Raw genomic sequence first — 6,000 nt, forward strand, 5'->3', positions numbered from 1 at the left:
ATTTCAGATATGTAGTTTTTCTGTTTTAAAATTCCCATTTGGTTCTTTTTTGTTATTACTATAGTTTCTATTTCTTTTTTAAAAAAATAAATTTCTTTATTTCTGGCTGTGGTGGGTCTTCGTTGCTGCGCCCGGGCTTTCTCTAGCTGTGGCGAGTGGGGGGCTACTCTTCGTTGCGGTGCACGGGCTTCTCGTTGCGGTGGCTTCTCTTGTTACGGAGCACGGGCTCTAGGCACACGTGCTTCAGTAGTTGTGGCACGTGGCCTCAGTGCTTGTGGCTCGTGGGCTCTAGAGCTCAGGCTCAGTAGCTGTGGCGCACGGACTTAGTTGCCCCACGGCATGTGGGATCTTCCCGGACCAGGGCCTGAACCCATGTCCCCTGCATTGGCAGGAGGATTCTTAACAACTGCGCCACCGGGGAAGCCCTAGTTTCTATTTCTTAGTTGAGAAGATATCTATCTTTTCATCCATTTCAAGTGTTTACCTTTACTTCATGGCGTATTGTTAAAATAGCTACTTTAGAATCTTTGTCTGATGTTTCCACCATCTGTATCAAGAGCCAGCAAACTAAAGCCTGTAAACCAAATCCAACCTATTGTCTGGTATTGTTTGGTTCATGAGCAAAGAATTTTCACACTACAGTTTTAACCAAAGCTAAACTTTTAAATGGTTGGGAAAAAAACTTTTTAAAGGCTAATATTTTGTGATGTGAAAGTTACACGAAATTAAAATTTCACTTTCCATAAATACAAATTTATTGGAACACAGCCATGCTTATTCATCAACATATTGTATGTGACTGCTTTTGTACCACAATGACAGAGCTGAGTTGTTGTGACACAGATCATATGGCCCAAATAACCGAAAATGTTCCTTCCATTTGGCTGTTTACATAAAAAGTTTGCACCTGATCTGGGTTATCTCAGGCTTTGCATCTGTTGAGTGTCTTTTCCATTGAGAATTGGCCACGTGTTCCTAGTTTTTTGTATGTTGAGTAATTTTGGATTGTATTCTGGACATTTTGAATAATATATAGTGAGACTCTGGGACCTGTTAAAGTCCTCTGGAGAATGCTGATTACTTTTTGATTTAACAGAAATCCACCTAGTTAGGTTCACACTTTAAGCTCTATCTCAACTTCTGTGGGAGTGGCTCCAATATCATTTCAATTTTTGAAGGCTTTTCTATGCTACTTTACATCTATTCCGTGTGTGTACAGCTCGGTGGTGAGCTTGTGACTTATGTTGGTTCATACACAGAACCAAAGATCTCCTTTAGCTCTCTCCTCTCTGATATTTCCATCATTTTCTCCAACTTTTTAGGGCCCCTTTTCGCAGTCTTCTGATTAGAAAGATGGTATTTCTCTCAGAGTTATAGTTGCCCATGGTACTGCACAGTTACACACAACTGGAGTTTTCTTTAGGTTAACACCAGCAGATAAAAGAGAAAAAGAAAAAAAGAAGAAAGGGAAATTAACCCCTGCACAGGCCATTCTTCAAATTTTGAGTCCTCTCCGTGGTCCACCTGTTATTTTTCTCCCTGAAGTCCCCAGGTAGTTGCTATTCATATACTGTCCATGGTTTATGTTTGTATAAGGTTTTAGCTCCTGCATGGAATTAAGGGGTTGAGATTTCCAAGGCATAAACACATCCTAAGCAACATCTTAATAATCCATATAGCACTATTCGGTAATAATTTTGCTCTAAAATTTTGGACTCCTTGGGATTCAGGATATGCAAAAGGCAATATCATGTTTGATTTACCCAAGACCATCAATCCTCATGAATCCTGAGAATTTATACTAGAATGTAACAGGTGAATGAATTCCCATGATGAATCCTCATTGACCTGGGTGAAGAGGTTTACAGACCATGATAAATCCAAGTGGACTCAAACGATTTATTCTGTAAGATTAAATATGAGGAGTTTTGTGGTCAGTCAGTGAGGCCAGGACTCTTATTTGCAAGTGACAAGAGGAAGAGAAGAAGAAAATAATTTTTACAAGTCCAGGGGGGATTTAGTGTGGTAGAAAGACCAATGGCCCCCAAAGATGTCCACATCCTAATCCCCAGCACCTGTGGGTATGTTACCTTGCATGGCAAAAGGGACTTCACAGATGAAGATCTTGTCATGGAGAGATTCTCCTGGATTTTCTGGGTCCAAGTAATCACAAGGGACTTTATAAGGGAAAGAGGAAGGCAGGAGTGTCAGAATTATAGAAGAAGATGACATAATGGAAGCAGGGGTCAGAGAGAGAGAGAGTGAGCTTTGAAAATGGAGGAAAGGGCCATGAGCCAAAGAATTCAGCTTCTAGAATCTGGAAAAAGCAAGGAACCAGATTCTCCTCTAGAGTCTCCAGAAGGAACAAGTCCTGTCAATAACTTGACTTTAGCCCAGTGAGACTGATTTTGGATTTCTGCCCTCCAGAACTGTAAGGTAATAAATTATATTGTTTTAAGCCACTAAATTTGTAGCAATTTGTTATGGCAGTAATAGGAAACAAATACAGTTAGCTCAGCCACAAAATGGATCCATTGACTTAAATTATTATTAGCAAGGCTAGGGCCCAACCCCTCCCTCTCTCTCCCTCCCTCCCCCCCAACTTCCACCAACTTACTCTTCCTTCTGTTTATCCCTACTTGACCTCATTTCTATTGCAGATACAGGCTTTTCCCACATGGTAAGGAACCTGGCTGTAAGCAGCACCAATTTCACCTCTTTCTAGCCCCGTGTCTTTGGAGTCAAGTGGGACTTTATGCCCTAGAGCCATTTAGAATCTCAGAAGAGGACTTTAATTGGCTTGGCTAGGGTCAGGCGCCCAACCATTGAACCAATTATCCCAATAAATGGAAGAGGGAATAATGATAAGTCAAAACTGCCTGAGTCACCTGCAGACCCCTCCCCCGCAACTATGTGGAAGGTAATGAAATGGCAGTCCCACTAGAAGCAAGTAGAAAAAGTAACAAATTCTCTGAAGGAGAAAGGGGTGCATTCAGACAAAGTGAACAAATGTCCACGACAACTAGTCATTTTACTAGCTAGACCCAGCAAGGATAATGTCAATACATAAACCTGAATTTCCACTGAGACTACCAACTAAGACCACAGTCCATCTCCTTTTCTATCAACGTGGCTGCACTCACTTGCTCAAATCCCCAGACGCTCAGTTAATGTTAGATTTTGTGTTAAGTGACAGTAAACTGAAAATAACAGTGGCTTAAATAAGATGGTGTAGGGGAGGGATTGTTTCTCGGTCATGTAAATGAAGTCAGGAGGTGGACACTTCAGGGCTGGAAGATGCTCCTTGGTGCCAGGGTTCTAGACATTTCTTGTCTACCATCCTTAAAAGGGACTTCCACGTTATGGTTCCAGATGGCTCCTCAGGCTCTAACCATCATTTTTGTACCACACAAGGCAGAAAAGAAGAAATAAAGAGGAGCACCTCTCCTTCCTAAAGATATTTCCTGGAAGTTAAACACATCCAGTTGATCAAAATATAGTCACATAGCCTGGTTCTCAAGCCACAGGCTTATTTCCTGAAAGCTACTGGAAAATATATTTTTTAACATCGTTATTGGAATATAATTGCTTTACAATGTTGTGTTAGTTTCTGCTGTATAACAAAGTGAATCAGTTACATGCATACATATATCCCCATATCCCCTCCCTCTTGCGCCTCCCTCCCACCCTCCCTATCCCACCCATCTAGGTGGTCAAAAAGCACTGAGCTGATCTCCCTGTGCTATGCAGCTGCTTCCCACTAACTATTTTACATTTGGTAGTGTATATACATCAATGCTACTCTTTCACTTCGTCCCAGCTTACCCTTCCCCCTCCCCGTGTCCTCAAGTCCATTCTTTATGTCTGTCTTTATTCCCGTCCTGCCCCTAGGTTCATCAGAACCATTTTCTTTTTTAGATTCCATATATATGTGTTAGCATATGGTATCTGTTTGGGTTTTTTTTAACAACTTTATTGGAGTACAATGGCCCCAAAATGGTACATTAGTTTCTGCTTTATAACAAAGTGAATCATCTATACATATACACGTATCCCCATATCTCCTCCCTCTTGCATCTCCCTCCCATTGTTTTTCTGTTTCTGACTTACTTTACTCTGTATGACAGACTCTAGGTCCATCCACCTCATTACAAATAACTCAACTTCGTTTCTTTTTATGGCTGAGTAATATTCCATTGTATATATGTGCCACATCTTCTTTATCCATTCATCTGTTGATGGACATTTAGATTGCTTCCATGTCCTGGTTATTGTAAATAGTGCTGCAATGAACATTGTGGTACATGTCTCTCTTTTTTTAAAAAAAAACATCTTTATTGGAGTATAATTGCTTTACATGTGGTGTTAGTTTCTGCTGTACAACAAAGTGCATCAGCTATATGCATAGGTATATCTCCATATTCCCTCCCTCTTGTATCTCCCTCCCACCCTCCTCATCCCGCCCCTCTAGGTGGTCGCAAAGCACCGAGCTGATCTCCCTGTTCTACACAGCTGCTTCCCACTACCTATCTAACTTACAGTTGGTAGTGTATATATGTCATTGTCACTCTCTCACTTTGGGTCAGCTTACCCTTCCCCCTCCCTGTATCCTCAAGTCCATACTCTAGTAGGTCTGTGTCTTTATTCCCGTCTTACCCCTAGGTTCTTCATGACCATTGTTTTTTTTTTTTTTTTTTTAAGATTCCATATGTATGTGTTAGCATACGGTATTTGTCTTTCTCTTTCTGACTTACTTCACTCTGTATACAGACTCTAGGTCCATCCACCTCACTACAAATAACTAAATTTTCTTTCTTTTTATGGGTGAGTAATATTCCATTGTATATATGTGCCACATCTTCTCTATCTATTCATCTGTTGATGGACACTTAGGTTGCTTCCATGTCCTGGTTCTTATAAATAGAGCTGCAATGAACATTGTGGTATTTGACTCTTTTTGAATTATGGTTTTCTCAGGGTATATGCGCAGTAGTGGGATTGCTGGGTCATATGGTAGTTCTATTTTTAGTTTTTTAAGGAACCTCCATACTGTTCTCCATAGTGGCTGTATCAATTTACATTCCCATCAACAGTGCAAGAGGGTTTCCTTTTCTCCACACCCTCTCCAGCATTTAGAGTTTGTAAATTTTTTGATGATGGACATTCTGACTGGTGTGAGGTGATACCTCATTGTAGTTTTGATTTGCATTTCTCTAATGATTAGTGTTGTTGAGCATCTTTTCATGTCCATCTGTATATCTTCTTTGGAGAAATGTCTACTTAGGTCTTCTGCCCACTTTTGGATTGGGTTGTTTTTTTTGTTTGTTTTTTGGGTTTTTTTGCGGTACGCGGGCCTCTCACTGTTGCGGCCTCTCCCGTCATGAACCACAGGCTCCGGACGCGCAGGCTCAGCGGCCATGGCTCACGGGCCCAGCCGCTCCGCAGCATGTGGGATCCTCCCGGACCGGGGCACGAACCCATGTCCCCTGAATCGGCAGGCAGACTCTCAACCACTGCGCCACCAGGGAAGCCCAGGTTGTTTGTTTTTTTGATATTGAGCTGCATGAGCTGCTTGTATATTTTGGAGGTTAATCCTTTTTCAGTTGCTTCATTTGCAAATATTTTCTCCTATTCTGAGGGTGGTCTTTTCCTCTTGTTTAAGGTTTCCTTTGCTGTGCAAAAGCTTTTAAGTTTCATTAGGTACCATTTGTTTATTTTTGTTTTTATTTCCATTTCCCTAGGAGGTCGGTCAAAAAGGATCTTACTGTGATGTGTGTCATAGAGTGTTCTGCCTATGTTTTCATCTAAGAGTTTGATAGTGTCTGGCCTTACATTTAGGTCTTTAATCCATTTTGAGTTTATTTTTGTGTATGGTGTTAGGGAGTGTTCTAATTTCATTCTTTTACATGTAGCTCTCCTGTTTTCCCAGCACCACTTATTTAAGAGGCTGTCTTTTATCCATTGTATACTCTTGTCTCCTTTATCAAAAATAAGGTGACC

This window comes from Mesoplodon densirostris, chromosome 8, assembly GCF_025265405.1.
Source record: "Mesoplodon densirostris isolate mMesDen1 chromosome 8, mMesDen1 primary haplotype, whole genome shotgun sequence".
In the NCBI taxonomy this organism is placed as follows: Eukaryota; Metazoa; Chordata; class Mammalia; order Artiodactyla; family Ziphiidae; genus Mesoplodon; species Mesoplodon densirostris.